Source organism: Amaranthus tricolor, chromosome 3, assembly GCF_026212465.1.
Source record: "Amaranthus tricolor cultivar Red isolate AtriRed21 chromosome 3, ASM2621246v1, whole genome shotgun sequence".
NCBI classification, from domain to species: domain Eukaryota; kingdom Viridiplantae; phylum Streptophyta; class Magnoliopsida; order Caryophyllales; family Amaranthaceae; genus Amaranthus; species Amaranthus tricolor.
This window is the reverse complement of record NC_080049.1, coordinates 12,773,292-12,794,148: the sequence shown is the minus strand read 5'-3', so window position 1 is coordinate 12,794,148 and position 20,857 is coordinate 12,773,292.

Genomic DNA, 20,857 nt, shown 5'->3' with positions numbered 1-20,857 from the left:
CATTGATCCTTGTTCATTCTTCATCGTTCATTCGTCATTGATCATTGATCCTTGTTCATTCTTCATCGTTCATTCGTCATTGATCATTGATCCTTGTTCATTCTTCATCGTTCATTCTTCATTGATCATTGATCCTTGTTCATTCTTCATCGTTCATTCTTCATTGATCATTGATCCTTGTTCATTCTTCATCGTTCATTCTTCATGGATAATTGATCCTTGTTCATTCTTCATCGTTCATTCATCATTGATCATTGATCCTTGTTCATTCTTCATCGTTCATTCATCATTGATCAATTATCCTTGTTCATTCTTCATCGTTCATTCTTCATTGATCATTGATCCTTGTTCATTCTTCATCGTTCATTCGTCATTGATCATTAATCCTTGTTCATTCTTCATCGTTCATTCGTCATTGACCATTAATCCTTGTTCATTCTTCATCGTTCATTCTTCATTGATCATTGATCCTTGTTCATTCTTCATCGTTCATTCTTCATTGATCATTGATCCTTGTTCATTCTTCATCGTTCATTCGTCATTGATCATTGATCCTTGTTCATTCTTCATCGTTCATTCGTCATTGATCATTGATCCTTGTTCATTCTTCATCGTTCATTCTTCATTGATCATTGATCCTTGTTCATTCTTCATCGTTCATTCTTCATTGATCATTGATCCTTGTTCATTCTTCATCGTTCATTCTTCATTGAACATTGATTCTTGTTCATTCTTCATCGTTCATTCTTCATTGATCATTGATCCTTGTACATTCTTCATCGCTCATTCTTCATTGATCATTGATCCTTGTTCATTCTTCATCGTTCATTCTTCATTGATCATTAATCCTTGTTCATTCTTCATCGTTCATTCTTCCTTGTTCATTCTTCATCGTTCATTCGTCATTGATCATTGATCCTTGTTCATTCTTCATCGTTCATTCTTCATTGATCATTGATCCTTGTTCATTCTTCATCGTTCATTCTTCATTGATCATTGATCCTTGTTCATTCTTCATCTTTCATTCTTCATTGATCATTGATCCTTGTTCATTCTTCATCGTTCATTCGTTAATGATCATTGATCCTTGTTCATTCTTCATCGTTCATTCTTCATTGATCATTGATCCTTGTTCATTATTCATCGTTCATTCTTCATTGATCATTGATCCTTGTTCATTCTTCATCGTTCATTCGTTATTGATCATTGATCCTTGTTCATTCTTCATCGTTCATTCTTCATTGATCATTAATCCTTGTTCATTCTTCATCGTTCATTCTTCATCGATCATTGATCCTTGTTCATTCTTCATCGTTCATTCGTCATTGATCATTGATCCTTGTTCATTCTTCATCGTTCATTCGTCATTGACCATTAATCCTTGTTCATTCTTCATCGTTCATTCTTCATTGATCATTGATCCTTGTTCATTCTTCATCGTTCATTCTTCATTGATCATTGATCCTTGTTCACTCTTCATCGTTCATTCTTCATTCTTCATTGATCATTGATCCTTGTTCATTCTTCATCGTTCATTCGTCATTGACCATTAATCCTTGTTCATTCTTCATCGTTCATTCTTCATTGATCATTGATCCTTGTTCATTCTTCATCGTTCATTCTTCATTGATCATTGATCCTTGTTCATTCTTCATCGTTCATTCGTCATTGACCATTGATCCTTATTCATTCTTCATCGTTTCTTCTTCATTGATCATTGATCCTTGTTCATTCTTCATCGTTCATTCTTCATTGATCATTGATCCTTGTTCATTCTTCATCGTTCATTCGTTATTGACCATTAATCCTTGTTCATTTTTCATCGTGCATTCGTCATTGATCATTGATCCTTGTTCATTCTTCATCGTTCATTCTTCATTGATCATTGATCCTTGTTCACTCTTCATCGTTCATTCTTCATTCTTCATTGATCATTGATCCTTGTTCATTCTTCATCGTTCATTCGTCATTGACCATTGATCCTTATTCATTCTTCATCGTTTCTTCTTCATTGATCATTGATCCTTGTTCATTCTTCATCGTTCATTCGTCATTTATCATTGATCCTTGTTCATTCTTCATCGTTCATTCTTCATTGATCATTGATCCTTGTTCATTCTTCATCGTTCATTCGTCATTGATCATTGATCCTTGTTTATTCTTCATCGTTCATTCTTCATTGATCATTGATGCTTGTTCATTCTTCATCGTTCATTCTTCATTGATCATTGATCCTTGTTCATTCTTCATCGTTCATTCGTCATTAACCTTTGATCCTTGTTCATTCTTCATCGTTCATTCTTCATTGATCATTGATCCTTGTTCATTCTTCATCGTTCATTCTTCATTGATCATTGATCCTTGTTCATTCTTCATTGCTCATTCGTGATTGATCATTGATCCTTGTTCTTTATTCATCGTTCATTCTTCATTGATCATTGATCCTTGTTCATTATTCATCGTTCATTCTTCAATAATCATTGATCCTTGTTCATTCTTCATCGTTCATTCTTCATTGATCATTGATCCTTGTTCATTCTTCATCGTTCATTCGTCATTGATCATTGATCCTTGTTCATTCTTCATCGTTCATTCTTCATTGATCATTGATCCTTGTTCATTCTTCATCGTTGATTCGTCATTGACCATTGATCCTTGTTCATTCTTCATCGTTCATTCTTCATTGATCATTGATCCTTGTTTATTCTTCATTGTTCATTCTTCATCGCTCATTCTTCATTGATCATTGATCCTTGTTCATTCTTCATCGTTCATTCTTCATTGATCATTGATCCTTGTTCATTCTTCATCGTTCATTCTTCATTGAACATTGATTCTTGTTCATTCTTCATCGTTCATTCTTCATTGATCATTGATCCTTGTACATTCTTCATCGCTCATTCTTCATTGATCATTGATCCTTGTTCATTCTTCATCGTTCATTCTTCATTGATCATTAATCCTTGTTCATTCTTCATCGTTCATTCTTCATCGATCATTGATCCTTGTTCATTCTTCATCTTTCATTCGTCATTGATCATTGATCCTTGTTCATTCTTCATCGTTCATTCTTCATTGATCATTGATCCTGGTTCATTCTTCATCGTTCATTCTTCATTGATCATTGATCCTTGTTCATTCTTCATCGTTCATTCTTCATTGATCATTGATCCTTGTTCATTCTTCATCGTTCATTCGTTATTGATCATTGATCCTTGTTCATTCTTCATCGTTCATTCTTCATTGATCAATTATCCTTGTTCATTCTTCATCGTTCATTCTTCATTGATCATTGATCCTTGTTCATTCTTCATCGTTCATTCGTCATTGATCATTAATCTTTGTTCATTCTTCATCGTTCATTCGTCATTGACCATTAATCCTTGTTCATTCTTCATCGTTCATTCTTCATTGATCATTGATCCTTGTTCATTCTTCATCGTTCATTCTTCATTGATCATTGATCCTTGTTCATTCTTCATCGTTCATTCTTCATTCTTCATTGATCATTGATCCTTGTTCATTCTTCATCGTTCATTCGTCATTGACCATTAATCCTTGTTCATTCTTCATCGTTCATTCTTCATTGATCATTGATCCTTGTTCATTCTTCATCGTTCATTCTTCATTGATCATTGATCCTTGTTCATTCTTCATCGTTCATTCGTCATTGACCATTGATCCTTATTCATTCTTCATTGTTTCTTCTTCATTGATCATTGATCCTTGTTCATTCTTTATCGTTCATTCTTCATTGATCATTGATCCTTGTTCATTCTTCATCGTTCGTTCGTTATTGACCATTAATCCTTGTTCATTTTTCATCGTGCATTCGTCATTGATCATTGATCCTTGTTCATTCTTCATCGTTCATTCGTCATTGATCATTGATCCTTGTTCATTCTTCATCGTTCATTCTTCATTGATCATTGATCCTTGTTCATTCTTCATCATTCATTCTTCGTTGATCATTGATCCTTGTTCATTCTTCATCGTTCATTCGTCATTGAGCATTGATTCTTGTTCACTCTTCATCGTTCATTCTTCATTGATCATTGATCCTTGTTCAATCTTCATCGTTCATTCGTCATTGACCATTGATCCTTGTTCATTCTTCATTGATCATTGATCCTTGTTCATTCTTCATCGTTCATTCTTCATTGATCAATGATCCTTGTTCATTCTTCATCGTTCATTCGTCATTGATCATTGATCCTTATTCATTCTTCATCGTTCATTCTTCATTGATCATTGATCCTTGTTCATTCTTCATCGTTCATTCGTCATTGATCATTGATCCTTGTTCATTCTTCATCGTTCATTCGTCATTGATCAGTAATCCTTGTTCTTTCTTCATCGTTCATTCGTCATTGACCATTAATCCTTGTTCATTATTCATCGTTCATTCTTCATTGATCATTGATCCTTGTTCATTCTTCCTCGTTCATTCGTGATTGATCATTGATCCTTGTTCATTCTTCATCGTTCATTCCCCATTGATCATTGATCCTTGTTCATTCTTCATCGTTCATTCTTCATTGATCATTGATCCTTGTTCATTCTTCATCTCTCATTCGTGATTGATCATTGATCCTTGTTCATTATTCATCGTTCATTCTTCATTGATCATTGATCCTTGTTCATTCTTCATCGTTCATTCTTCATTGATCAATTATCCTTGTTCATTCTTCATCGTTCATTCGTCATTTATCATTGATCCTTGTTCACTCTTCATCGTTCATTCTTCATTGATCATTGATCCTTGTTCATTCTTCATCGTTCATTCGTCATTGATCATTGATCCTTGTTTATTCTTCATCGTTCATTCTTCATTGATCATTGATGCTTGTTCATTCTTCATCGTTCATTCTTCATTGATCATTGATCCTTGTTCATTCTTCATCGTTCATTCGTCATTAACCTTTGATCCTTGTTCATTCTTCATCGTTCATTCTTCATTGATCATTGATCCTTGTTCTTTCTTCATCGTTCATTCTTCATTGATCATTGATCCTTGTTCATTCTTCATTGCTCATTCGTGATTGATCATTGATCCTTGTTCTTTATTCATCGTTCATTCTTCATTGATCATTGATCCTTGTTCATTATTCATCGTTCATTCTTCAATAATCATTGATCCTTGTTCATTCTTCATCGTTCATTCTTCATTGATCATTGATCCTTGTTCATTCTTCATCGTTCATTCGTCATTGATCATTGATCCTTATTCATTCTTCATCGTTCATTCTTCATTGATCATTGATCCTTGTTTATTCTTCATCGTTCATTCGTCATTGATCATTGACCCTTGTTCATTCTTCATCGTTCATTCTTCATTGATCATTGATCCTTGTTCATTCTTCATCATTCATTCTTCGTTGATCATTGATCCTTGTTCATTCTTCATCGTTCATTCGTCATTGAGCATTGATTCTTGTTCACTCTTCATCGTTCATTCTTCATTGATCATTGATCCTTGTTCAATCTTCATCGTTCATTCGTCATTGACCATTGATCCTTGATCATTCTTCATCGTTGATTCTTCATTGATCATTGATACTTGTTCATTGTTCATCGCTCATTCGTCATTGATCATTGATCCTTGTTCATTATTCGTCGTTCATTCTTCATTGATCATTGATCCTTGTTCATTCTTCATCGTTCATTCTTCATTGATCATTGATCCTTGTTCATTCTTCATCGTTCATAGATCATTGATCATTGATCCTTGTTCATTCTTCATCGTTCATTCTTCATTGATCATTGATCCTTGTTCATTCTTCATCGTTCATTCGTCATTGATCATTGATCCTTGTTCATTCTTCATCGTTCATTCGTCATTGATCAGTAATCCTTGTTCTTTCTTCATCGTTCATTCGTCATTGACGATTAATCCTTGTTCATTATTCATCGTTCATTCTTCATTGATCATTGATCCTTGTTCATTCTTCCTCGTTCATTCGTCATTGATCATTGATCCTTGTTCATTCTTCATCGTTCATTCTCCATTGATCATTGATCCTTGTTCATTCTTCATCGTTCATTCTTCATTGATCATTGATCCTTGTTCATTCTTCATCGCTAATTCGTGATTGATCATTGATCCTTGTTCATTATTCATCGTTCATTCTTCATTGATCATTGATCCTTGTTCATTCTTCATCGTTCATTCTTCATTGATCATTGATCCTTGTTCATTCTTCATCGTTCATTCGTCATTTATCATTGATCCTTGTTCATTCTTCATCGTTCATTCTTCATTGATCATTGATCCTTGTTCATTCTTCATCGTTCATTCGTCATTGATCATTGATCCTTGTTTATTCTTCATCGTTCATTCTTCATTGATCTTTGATGCTTGTTCATTCTTCATCGTTCATTCTTCATTGATCATTGATCCTTGTTCATTCTTCATCGTTCATTCGTCATTAACCTTTGATCCTTGTTCATTCTTCATCGTTCATTCTTCATTGATCATTGATCCTTGTTCATTCTTCATCGTTCATTCTTCATTGATCATTGATCCTTGTTCATTCTTCATTGCTCATTCGTGATTGATCATTGATCCTTGTTCTTTATTCATCGTTCATTCTTCATTGATCATTGATCCTTGTTCATTATTCATCGTTCATTCTTCAATAATCATTGATCCTTGTTCATTCTTCATCGTTCATTCTTCATTGATCATTGATCCTTGTTCATTCTTCATCGTTCATTCGTCATTGATCATTGATCCTTGTTCATTCTTCATCGTTCATTCTTCATTGATCATTGATCCTTGTTCATTCTTCATCGTTGATTCGTCATTGACCATTGATCCTTGTTCATTCTTCATCGTTCATTCTTCATTGATCATTGATCCTTGTTTATTCTTCATTGTTCATTCTTCATCGCTCATTCTTCATTGATCATTGATCCTTGTTCATTCTTCATCGTTCATTCTTCATTGATCATTGATCCTTGTTCATTCTTCATCGTTCATTCTTCATTGAACATTGATTCTTGTTCATTCTTCATCGTTCATTCTTCATTGATCATTGATCCTTGTACATTCTTCATCGCTCATTCTTCATTGATCATTGATCCTTGTTCATTCTTCATCGTTCATTCTTCATTGATCATTAATCCTTGTTCATTCTTCATCGTTCATTCTTCATCGATCATTGATCCTTGTTCATTCTTCATCTTTCATTCGTCATTGATCATTGATCCTTGTTCATTCTTCATCGTTCATTCTTCATTGATCATTGATCCTGGTTCATTCTTCATCGTTCATTCTTCATTGATCATTGATCCTTGTTCATTCTTCATCGTTCATTCTTCATTGATCATTGATCCTTGTTCATTCTTCATCGTTCATTCGTTATTGATCATTGATCCTTGTTCATTCTTCATCGTTCATTCTTCATTGATCAATTATCCTTGTTCATTCTTCATCGTTCATTCTTCATTGATCATTGATCCTTGTTCATTCTTCATCGTTCATTCGTCATTGATCATTAATCCTTGTTCATTCTTCATCGTTCATTCGTCATTGACCATTAATCCTTGTTCATTCTTCATCGTTCATTCTTCATTGATCATTGATCCTTGTTCATTCTTCATCGTTCATTCTTCATTGATCATTGATCCTTGTTCATTCTTCATCGTTCATTCTTCATTCTTCATTGATCATTGATCCTTGTTCATTCTTCATCGTTCATTCGTCATTGACCATTAATCCTTGTTCATTCTTCATCGTTCATTCTTCATTGATCATTGATCCTTGTTCATTCTTCATCGTTCATTCTTCATTGATCATTGATCCTTGTTCATTCTTCATCGTTCATTCGTCATTGACCATTGATCCTTATTCATTCTTCATTGTTTCTTCTTCATTGATCATTGATCCTTGTTCATTCTTTATCGTTCATTCTTCATTGATCATTGATCCTTGTTCATTCTTCATCGTTCGTTCGTTATTGACCATTAATCCTTGTTCATTTTTCATCGTGCATTCGTCATTGATCATTGATCCTTGTTCATTCTTCATCGTTCATTCGTCATTGATCATTGATCCTTGTTCATTCTTCATCGTTCATTCTTCATTGATCATTGATCCTTGTTCATTCTTCATCATTCATTCTTCGTTGATCATTGATCCTTGTTCATTCTTCATCGTTCATTCGTCATTGAGCATTGATTCTTGTTCACTCTTCATCGTTCATTCTTCATTGATCATTGATCCTTGTTCAATCTTCATCGTTCATTCGTCATTGACCATTGATCCTTGTTCATTCTTCATTGATCATTGATCCTTGTTCATTCTTCATCGTTCATTCTTCATTGATCAATGATCCTTGTTCATTCTTCATCGTTCATTCGTCATTGATCATTGATCCTTATTCATTCTTCATCGTTCATTCTTCATTGATCATTGATCCTTGTTCATTCTTCATCGTTCATTCGTCATTGATCATTGATCCTTGTTCATTCTTCATCGTTCATTCGTCATTGATCAGTAATCCTTGTTCTTTCTTCATCGTTCATTCGTCATTGACCATTAATCCTTGTTCATTATTCATCGTTCATTCTTCATTGATCATTGATCCTTGTTCATTCTTCCTCGTTCATTCGTGATTGATCATTGATCCTTGTTCATTCTTCATCGTTCATTCCCCATTGATCATTGATCCTTGTTCATTCTTCATCGTTCATTCTTCATTGATCATTGATCCTTGTTCATTCTTCATCTCTCATTCGTGATTGATCATTGATCCTTGTTCATTATTCATCGTTCATTCTTCATTGATCATTGATCCTTGTTCATTCTTCATCGTTCATTCTTCATTGATCAATTATCCTTGTTCATTCTTCATCGTTCATTCGTCATTTATCATTGATCCTTGTTCACTCTTCATCGTTCATTCTTCATTGATCATTGATCCTTGTTCATTCTTCATCGTTCATTCGTCATTGATCATTGATCCTTGTTTATTCTTCATCGTTCATTCTTCATTGATCATTGATGCTTGTTCATTCTTCATCGTTCATTCTTCATTGATCATTGATCCTTGTTCATTCTTCATCGTTCATTCGTCATTAACCTTTGATCCTTGTTCATTCTTCATCGTTCATTCTTCATTGATCATTGATCCTTGTTCTTTCTTCATCGTTCATTCTTCATTGATCATTGATCCTTGTTCATTCTTCATTGCTCATTCGTGATTGATCATTGATCCTTGTTCTTTATTCATCGTTCATTCTTCATTGATCATTGATCCTTGTTCATTATTCATCGTTCATTCTTCAATAATCATTGATCCTTGTTCATTCTTCATCGTTCATTCTTCATTGATCATTGATCCTTGTTCATTCTTCATCGTTCATTCGTCATTGATCATTGATCCTTATTCATTCTTCATCGTTCATTCTTCATTGATCATTGATCCTTGTTCATTCTTCATCGTTCATTCGTCATTGATCATTGACCCTTGTTCATTCTTCATCGTTCATTCTTCATTGATCATTGATCCTTGTTCATTCTTCATCATTCATTCTTCGTTGATCATTGATCCTTGTTCATTCTTCATCGTTCATTCGTCATTGATCATTGATTCTTGTTCACTCTTCATCGTTCATTCTTCATTGATCATTGATCCTTGTTCAATCTTCATCGTTCATTCGTCATTGACCATTGATCCTTGATCATTCTTCATCGTTGATTCTTCATTGATCATTGATACTTGTTCATTGTTCATCGCTCATTCGTCATTGATCATTGATCCTTGTTCATTATTCGTCGTTCATTCTTCATTGAGCATTGATCCTTGTTCATTCTTCATCGTTCATTCTTCATTGATCATTGATCCTTGTTCATTCTTCATCGTTCATAGATCATTGATCATTGATCCTTGTTCATTCTTCATCGTTCATTCTTCATTGATCATTGATCCTTGTTCATTCTTCATCGTTCATTCGTCATTGATCATTGATCCTTGTTCATTCTTCATCGTTCATTCGTCATTGATCAGTAATCCTTGTTCTTTCTTCATCGTTCATTCGTCATTGACGATTAATCCTTGTTCATTATTCATCGTTCATTCTTCATTGATTATTGATCCTTGTTCATTCTTCCTCGTTCATTCGTCATTGATCATTGATCCTTGTTCATTCTTCATCGTTCATTCTCCATTGATCATTGATCCTTGTTCATTCTTCATCGTTCATTCTTCATTGATCATTGATCCTTGTTCATTCTTCATCGCTAATTCGTGATTGATCATTGATCCTTGTTCATTATTCATCGTTCATTCTTCATTGATCATTGATCCTTGTTCATTCTTCATCGTTCATTCTTCATTGATCATTGATCCTTGTTCATTCTTCATCGTTCATTCGTCATTTATCATTGATCCTTGTTCATTCTTCATCGTTCATTCTTCATTGATCATTGATCCTTGTTCATTCTTCATCGTTCATTCGTCATTGACCATTGATCCTTGTTCATTCTTCATCGTTCATTCTTCATTGATCATTGATCCTTGTTTATTCTTCATTGTTCATTCTTCATCGCTCATTCTTCATTGATCATTGATCCTTGTTCATTCTTCATCGTTCATTCTTCATTGATCATTGATCCTTGTTCATTCTTCATCGTTCATTCTTCATTGAACATTGATTCTTGTTCATTCTTCATCGTTCATTCTTCATTGATCATTGATCCTTGTACATTCTTCATCGCTCATTCTTCATTGATCATTGATCCTTGTTCATTCTTCATCGTTCATTCTTCATTGATCATTAATCCTTGTTCATTCTTCATCGTTCATTCTTCATCGATCATTGATCCTTGTTCATTCTTCATCGTTCATTCGTCATTGATCATTGATCCTTGTTCATTCTTCATCGTTCATTCTTCATTGATCATTGATCCTGGTTCATTCTTCATCGTTCATTCTTCATTGATCATTGATCCTTGTTCATTCTTCATCGTTCATTCTTCATTGATCATTGATCCTTGTTCATTCTTCATCGTTCATTCGTTATTGATCATTGATCCTTGTTCATTCTTCATCGTTCATTCTTCATTGATCAATTACCCTTGTTCATTCTTCATCGTTCATTCTTCATTGATCATTGATCCTTGTTCATTCTTCATCGTTCATTCGTTATTGATCATTGATCCTTGTTCATTCTTCATCGTTCATTCTTCATTGATCAATTATCCTTGTTCATTCTTCATCGTTCATTCTTCATTGATCATTGATCCTTGTTCATTCTTCATCGTTCATTCGTCATTGATCCTTAATCCTTGTTCATTCTTCATCGTTCATTCGTCATTGACCATTAATCCTTGTTCATTATTCATCGTTCATTCTTCATTGATCATTGATCCTTGTTCATTCTTCATCGTTCATTCGTCATTGATCATTGATCCTTGTTCATTCTTCATCGTTCATTCGTCATTGATCAGTAATCCTTGTTCTTTCTTCATCGTTCATTCGTCATTGACCATTAATCCTTGTTCATTATTCATCGTTCATTCTTCATTGATCATTGATCCTTGTTCATTCTTCCTCGTTCATTCGTCATTGATCATTGATCCTTGTTCATTCTTCATCGTTCATTCTCCATTGATCATTGATCCTTGTTCATTCTTCATCGTTCATTCTTCATTGATCATTGATCCTTGTTCATTCTTCATCGCTAATTCGTGATTGATCATTGATCCTTGTTCATTATTCATCGTTCATTCTTCATTGATCATTGATCCTTGTTCATTCTTCATCGTTCATTCTTCATTGATCATTGATCCTTGTTCATTCTTCATCGTTCATTCGTCATTTATCATTGATCCTTGTTCATTCTTCATCGTTCATTCTTCATTGATCATTGATCCTTGTTCATTCTTCATCGTTCATTCGTCATTGATCATTGATCCTTGTTTATTCTTCATCGTTCATTCTTCATTGATCATTGATGCTTGTTCATTCTTCATCGTTCATTCTTCATTGATCATTGATCCTTGTTCATTCTTCATCGTTCATTCGTCATTAACCTTTGATCCTTGTTCATTCTTCATTGATCATTGATCCTTGTTCATTCTTCATCGTTCATTCTTCATTGATCATTGATCCTTGTTCATTCTTCATTGCTCATTCGTGATTGATCATTGATCCTTGTTCTTTATTCATCGTTCATTCTTCATTGATCATTGATCCTTGTTCATTATTCATCGTTCATTCTTCAATAATCATTGATCCTTGTTCATTCTTCATCGTTCATTCTTCATTGATCATTGATCCTTGTTCATTCTTCATCGTTCATTCGTCATTGATCATTTATCCTTGTTCATTCTTCATCGTTCATTCTTCATTGATCATTGATCCTTGTTCATTCTTCATCGTTGATTCGTCATTGACCATTGATCCTTGTTCATTCTTCATCGTTCATTCTTCATTGATCATTGATCCTTGTTTATTCTTCATTGTTCATTCTTCATCGCTCATTCTTCATTGATCATTGATCCTTGTTCATTCTTCATCGTTCATTCTTCATTGATCATTGATCCTTGTTCATTCTTCATCGTTCATTCTTCATTGAACATTGATTCTTGTTCATTCTTCATCGTTCATTCTTCATTGATCATTGATCCTTGTACATTCTTCATCGCTCATTCTTCATTGATCATTGATCCTTGTTCATTCTTCATCGTTCATTCTTCATTGATCATTAATCCTTGTTCATTCTTCATCGTTCATTCTTCATCGATCATTGATCCTTGTTCATTCTTCATCGTTCATTCGTCATTGATCATTGATCCTTGTTCATTCTTCATCGTTCATTCTTCATTGATCATTGATCCTGTTTCATTCTTCATCGTTCATTCTTCATTGATCATTGATCCTTGTTCATTCTTCATCGTTCATTCTTCATTGATCATTGATCCTTGTTCATTCTTCATCGTTCATTCGTTATTGATCATTGATCCTTGTTCATTCTTCATCGTTCATTCTTCATTGATCAATTATCCTTGTTCATTCTTCATCGTTCATTCTTCATTGATCATTGATCCTTGTTCATTCTTCATCGTTCATTCGTCATTGATCATTAATCCTTGTTCATTCTTCATCGTTCATTCGTCATTGACCATTAATCCTTGTTCATTCTTCATCGTTCATTCTTCATTGATCATTGATCCTTGTTCATTCTTCATCGTTCATTCTTCATTGATCATTGATCCTTGTTCATTCTTCATCGTTCGTTCTTCATTCTTCATTGATCATTGATCCTTGTTCATTATTCATCGTTCATTCTTCAATAATCATTGATCCTTGTTCATTCTTCATCGTTCATTCTTTATTGATCATTGATCCTTGTTCATTCTTCATCGTTCATTCGTCATTGATCATTGATCCTTGTTCATTCTTCATCGTTCATTCTTCATTGATCATTGATCCTTGTTCATTCTTCATCGTTGATTCGTCATTGACCATTGATCCTTGTTCATTCTTCATCGTTCATTCTTCATTGATCATTGATCCTTGTTTATTCTTCATTGTTCATTCTTCATCGCTCATTCTTCATTGATCATTGATCCTTGTTCATTCTTCATCGTTCATTCTTCATTGATCATTGATCCTTGTTCATTCTTCATCGTTCATTCTTCATTGAACATTGATTCTTGTTCATTCTTCATCGTTCATTCTTCATTGATCATTGATCCTTGTACATTCTTCATCGCTCATTCTTCATTGATCATTGATCCTTGTTCATTCTTCATCGTTCATTCTTCATTGATCATTAATCCTTGTTCATTCTTCATCGTTCATTCTTCATCGATCATTGATCCTTGTTCATTCTTCATCGTTCATTCGTCATTGATCATTGATCCTTGTTCATTCTTCATCGTTCATTCTTCATTGATCATTGATCCTGGTTCATTCTTCATCGTTCATTCTTCATTGATCATTGATCCTTGTTCATTCTTCATCGTTCATTCTTCATTGATCATTGATCCTTGTTCATTCTTCATCGTTCATTCGTTATTTATCATTGATCCTTGTTCATTCTTCATCGTTCATTCTTCATTGATCAATTATCCTTGTTCATTCTTCATCGTTCATTCTTCATTGATCATTGATCCTTGTTCATTCTTCATCGTTCATTCGTCATTGATCCTTAATCCTTGTTCATTCTTCATCGTTCATTCGTCATTGACCATTAATCCTTGTTCATTATTCATCGTTCATTCTTCATTGATCATTGATCCTTGTTCATTCTTCATCGTTCATTCGTCATTGATCAGTAATCCTTGTTCTTTCTTCATCGTTCATTCGTCATTGACCATTAATCCTTGTTCATTATTCATCGTTCATTCTTCATTGATCATTGATCCTTGTTCATTCTTCCTCGTTCATTCGTCATTGATCATTGATCCTTGTTCATTCTTCATCGTTCATTCTCCATTGATCATTGATGCTTGTTCATTCTTCATCGTTCATTCTTCATTGATCATTGATCCTTGTTCATTCTTCATCGCTAATTCGTGATTGATCATTGATCCTTGTTCATTATTCATCGTTCATTCTTCATTGATCATTGATCCTTGTTCATTCTTCATCGTTCATTCTTCATTGATCATTGATCCTTGTTCATTCTTCATCGTTCATTCGTCATTTATCATTGATCCTTGTTCATTCTTCATCGTTCATTCTTCATTGATCATTGATCCTTGTTCATTCTTCATCGTTCATTCGTCATTGATCATTGATCCTTGTTTATTCTTCATCGTTCATTCTTCATTGATCATTGATGCTTGTTCATTCTTCATCGTTCATTCTTCATTGATCATTGATCCTTGTTCATTCTTCATCGTTCATTCGTCATTAACCTTTGATCCTTGTTCATTCTTCATCGTTCATTCTTCATTGATCATTGATCCTTGTTCATTCTTCATCGTTCATTCTTCATTGATCATTGATCCTTGTTCATTCTTCATTGCTCATTCGTGATTGATCATTGATCCTTGTTCTTTATTCATCGTTCATTCTTCATTGATCATTGATCCTTGTTCATTATTCATCGTTCATTCTTCAATAATCATTGATCCTTGTTCATTCTTCATCGTTCATTCTTCATTGATCATTGATCCTTGTTCATTCTTCATCGTTCATTCGTCATTGATCATTTATCCTTGTTCATTCTTCATCGTTCATTCTTCATTGATCATTGATCCTTGTTCATTCTTCATCGTTGATTCGTCATTGACCATTGATCCTTGTTCATTCTTCATCGTTCATTCTTCATTGATCATTGATCCTTGTTTATTCTTCATTGTTCATTCTTCATCGCTCATTCTTCATTGATCATTGATCCTTGTTCATTCTTCATCGTTCATTCTTCATTGATCATTGATCCTTGTTCATTCTTCATCGTTCATTCTTCATTGAACATTGATTCTTGTTCATTCTTCATCGTTCATTCTTCATTGATCATTGATCCTTGTACATTCTTCATCGCTCATTCTTCATTGATCATTGATCCTTGTTCATTCTTCATCGTTCATTCTTCATTGATCATTAATCCTTGTTCATTCTTCATCGTTCATTCTTCATCGATCATTGATCCTTGTTCATTCTTCATCGTTCATTCGTCATTGATCATTGATCCTTGTTCATTCTTCATCGTTCATTCTTCATTGATCATTGATCCTGGTTCATTCTTCATCGTTCATTCTTCATTGATCATTGATCCTTGTTCATTCTTCATCGTTCATTCTTCATTGATCATTGATCCTTGTTCATTCTTCATCGTTCATTCGTTATTGATCATTGATCCTTGTTCATTCTTCATCGTTCATTCTTCATTGATCAATTATCCTTGTTCATTCTTCATCGTTCATTCTTCATTGATCATTGATCCTTGTTCATTCTTCATCGTTCATTCGTCATTGATCATTAATCCTTGTTCATTCTTCATCGTTCATTCGTCATTGACCATTAATCCTTGTTCATTCTTCATCGTTCATTCTTCATTGATCATTGATCCTTGTTCATTCTTCATCGTTCATTCTTCATTGATCATTGATCCTTGTTCATTCTTCATCGTTCGTTCTTCATTCTTCATTGATCATTGATCCTTGTTCATTATTCATCGTTCATTCTTCAATAATCATTGATCCTTGTTCATTCTTCATCGTTCATTCTTCATTGATCATTGATCCTTGTTCATTCTTCATCGTTCATTCGTCATTGATCATTGATCCTTGTTCATTCTTCATCGTTCATTCTTCATTGATCATTGATCCTTGTTCATTCTTCATCGTTGATTCGTCATTGACCATTGATCCTTGTTCATTCTTCATCGTTCATTCTTCATTGATCATTGATCCTTGTTTATTCTTCATTGTTCATTCTTCATCGCTCATTCTTCATTGATCATTGATCCTTGTTCATTCTTCATCGTTCATTCTTCATTGATCATTGATCCTTGTTCATTCTTCATCGTTCATTCTTCATTGAACATTGATTCTTGTTCATTCTTCATCGTTCATTCTTCATTGATCATTGATCCTTGTACATTCTTCATCGCTCATTCTTCATTGATCATTGATCCTTGTTCATTCTTCATCGTTCATTCTTCATTGATCATTAATCCTTGTTCATTCTTCATCGTTCATTCTTCATCGATCATTGATCCTTGTTCATTCTTCATCGTTCATTCGTCATTGATCATTGATCCTTGTTCATTCTTCATCGTTCATTCTTCATTGATCATTGATCCTGGTTCATTCTTCATCGTTCATTCTTCATTGATCATTGATCCTTGTTCATTCTTCATCGTTCATTCTTCATTGATCATTGATCCTTGTTCATTCTTCATCGTTCATTCGTTATTGATCATTGATCCTTGTTCATTCTTCATCGTTCATTCTTCATTGATCAATTATCCTTGTTCATTCTTCATCGTTCATTCTTCATTGATCATTGATCCTTGTTCATTCTTCATCGTTCATTCGTCATTGATCCTTAATCCTTGTTCATTCTTCATCGTTCATTCGTCATTGACCATTAATCCTTGTTCATTATTCATCGTTCATTCTTCATTGATCATTGATCCTTGTTCATTCTTCATCGTTCATTCGTCATTGATCATTGATCCTTGTTCATTCTTCATCGTTCATTCGTCATTGATCAGTAATCCTTGTTCTTTCTTCATCGTTCATTCGTCATTGACCATTAATCCTTGTTCATTATTCATCGTTCATTCTTCATTGATCATTGATCCTTGTTCATTCTTCCTCGTTCATTCGTCATTGATCATTGATCCTTGTTCATTCTTCATCGTTCATTCTCCATTGATCATTGATGCTTGTTCATTCTTCATCGTTCATTCTTCATTGATCATTGATCCTTGTTCATTCTTCATCGCTAATTCGTGATTGATCATTGATCCTTGTTCATTATTCATCGTTCATTCTTCATTGATCATTGATCCTTGTTCATTCTTCATCGTTCATTCTTCATTGATCATTGATCCTTGTTCATTCTTCATCGTTCATTCGTCATTTATCATTGATCCTTGTTCATTCTTCATCGTTCATTCTTCATTGATCATTGATCCTTGTTCTTTCTTCATCGTTCATTCGTCATTGATCATTGATCCTTGTTTATTCTTCATCGTTCATTCTTCATTGATCATTGATGCTTGTTCATTCTTCATCGTTCATTCTTCATTGATCATTGATCCTTGTTCATTCTTCATCGTTCATTCGTCAGTAACCTTTGATCCTTGTTCATTCTTCATCATTCATTCTTCATTGATCATTGATCCTTGTTCATTCTTCATCGTTCATTCTTCATTGATCATTGATCCTTGTTCATTCTTCATTGCTCATTCGTGATTGATCATTGATCCTTGTTCTTTATTCATCGTTCATTCTTCATTGATCATTGATCCTTGTTCATTATTCATCGTTCATTCTTCAATAATCATTGATCCTTGTTCATTCTTCATCGTTCATTCTTCATTGATCATTGATCCTTGTTCATTCTTCATCGTTCATTCGTCATTGATCATTGATCCTTGTTCATTCTTCATCGTTCATTCTTCATTGAACATTGATTCTTGTTCATTCTTCATCGTTCATTCTTCATTGATCATTGATCCTTGTACATTCTTCATCGCTCATTCTTCATTGATCATTGATCCTTGTTCATTCTTCATCGTTCATTCTTCATTGATCATTAATCCTTGTTCATTCTTCATCGTTCATTCTTCATCGATCATTGATCCTTGTTCATTCTTCATCGTTCATTCGTCATTGATCATTGATCCTTGTTCATTCTTCATCGTTCATTCTTCATTGATCATTGATCCTGGTTCATTCTTCATCGTTCATTCTTCATTGATCATTGATCCTTGTTCATTCTTCATCGTTCATTCTTCATTGATCATTGATCCTTGTTCATTCTTCATCGTTCATTCGTTATTGATCATTGATCCTTGTTCATTCTTCATCGTTCATTCTTCATTGATCAATTATCCTTGTTCATTCTTCATCGTTCATTCTTCATTGATCATTGATCCTTGTTCATTCTTCATCGTTCATTCGTCATTGTTCCTTAATCCTTGTTCATTCTTCATCGTTCATTCTTCATTGACCATTAATCCTTGTTCATTATTCATCGTTCATTCTTCATTGATCATTGATCCTTGTTCATTCTTCATCGTTCATTCGTCATTGATCATTGATCCTTGTTCATTCTTCATCGTTCATTCGTCATTGATCAGTAATCCTTGTTCTTTCTTCATCGTTCATTCGTCATTGACCATTAATCCTTGTTCATTATTAATCGTTCATTCTTCATTGATCATTGATCCTTGTTCATTCTTCCTCGTTCATTCGTCATTGATCATTGATCCTTGTTCATTCTTCATCGTTCATTCTCCATTGATCATTGATCCTTGTTCATTCTTTATCGTTCATTCTTCATTGATCATTGATCCTTGTTCATTCTTCATCGCTAATTCGTGATTGATCATTGATCCTTGTTCATTATTCATCGTTCATTCTTCATTGATCATTGATCCTTGTTCATTCTTCATCGTTCATTCTTCATTGATCATTGATCCTTGTTCATTCTTCATCGTTCATTCGTCATTTATCATTGATCCTTGTTCATTCTTCATCGTTCATTCTTCATTGATCATTGATCCTTGTTCATTCTTCATCGTTCATTCGTCATTGATCATTGATCCTTGTTTATTCTTCATCGTTCATTCTTCATTGATCATTGATGCTTGTTCATTCTTCATCGTTCATTCTTCATTGATCATTGATCCTTGTTCATTCTTCATCGTTCATTCGTCATTAACCTTTGATCCTTGTTCATTCTTCATCATTCATTCTTCATTGATCATTGATCCTTGTTCATTCTTCATCGTTCATTCTTCATTGATCATTGATCCTTGTTCATTCTTCATTGCTCATTCGTGATTGATCATTGATCCTTGTTCTTTATTCATCGTTCATTCTTCATTGATCATTGATCCTTGTTCATTATTCATCGTTCATTCTTCAATAATCATTGATCCTTGTTCATTCTTCATCGTTCATTCTTCATTGATCATTGATCCTTGTTCATTCTTCATCGTTCATTCGTCATTGATCATTTATCCTTGTTCATTCTTCATCGTTCATTCTTCATTGATCATTGATCCTTGTTCATTCTTCATCGTTGATTCGTCATTGACCATTGATCCTTGTTCATTCTTCATCGTTCATTCTTCATTGATCATTGATCCTTGTTTATTCTTCATTGTTCATTCTTCATCGCTCATTCTTCATTGATCATTGATCCTTGTTCATTCTTCATCGTTCATTCTTCATTGATCATTGATCCTTGTTCATTCTTCATCGTTCATTCTTCATTGAACATTGATTCTTGTTCATTCTTCATCGTTCATTCTTCATTGATCATTGATCCTTGTACATTCTTCATCGCTCATTCTTCATTGATCATTGATCCTTGTTCATTCTTCATCGTTCATTCTTCATTGATCATTAATCCTTGTTCATTCTTCATCGTTCATTCTTCATCGATCATTGATCCTTGTTCATTCTTCATCGTTCATTCGTCATTGATCATTGATCCTTGTTCATTCTTCATCGTTCATTCTTCATTGATCATTGATCCTGGTTCATTCTTCATCGTTCATTCTTCATTGATCATTGATCCTTGTTCATTCTTCATCGTTCATTCTTCATTGATCATTGATCCTTGTTCATTCTTCATCGTTCATTCGTTATTGATCATTGATCCTTGTTCATTCTTCATCGTTCATTCTTCATTGATCAATTATCCTTGTTCATTCTTCATCGTTCATTCTTCATTGATCATTGATCCTTGTTCATTCTTCATCGTTCATTCGTCATTGATCATTAATCCTTGTTCATTCTTCATCGTTCATTCGTCATTGACCATTAATCCTTGTTCATTCTTCATCGTTCATTCTTCATTGATCATTGATCCTTGTTCATTCTTCATCGTTCATTCTTCATTGATCATTGATCCTTGTTCATTCTTCATCGTTCGTTCTTCATTCTTCATTGATCATTGATCCTTGTTCATTATTCATCGTTCATTCTTCAATAATCATTGATCCTTGTTCATTCTTCATCGTTCATTCTTCATTGATCATTGTTCCTTGTTCATTCTTCATCGTTCATTCGTCATTGATCATTGATCCTTGTTCATTCTTCATTGTTCATTCTTCATTGATCATTGATCCTTGTTCATTCTTCATCGTTGATTCGTCATTGACCATTGATCCTTGTTCATTCTTCATCGTTCATTCTTCATTGATCATT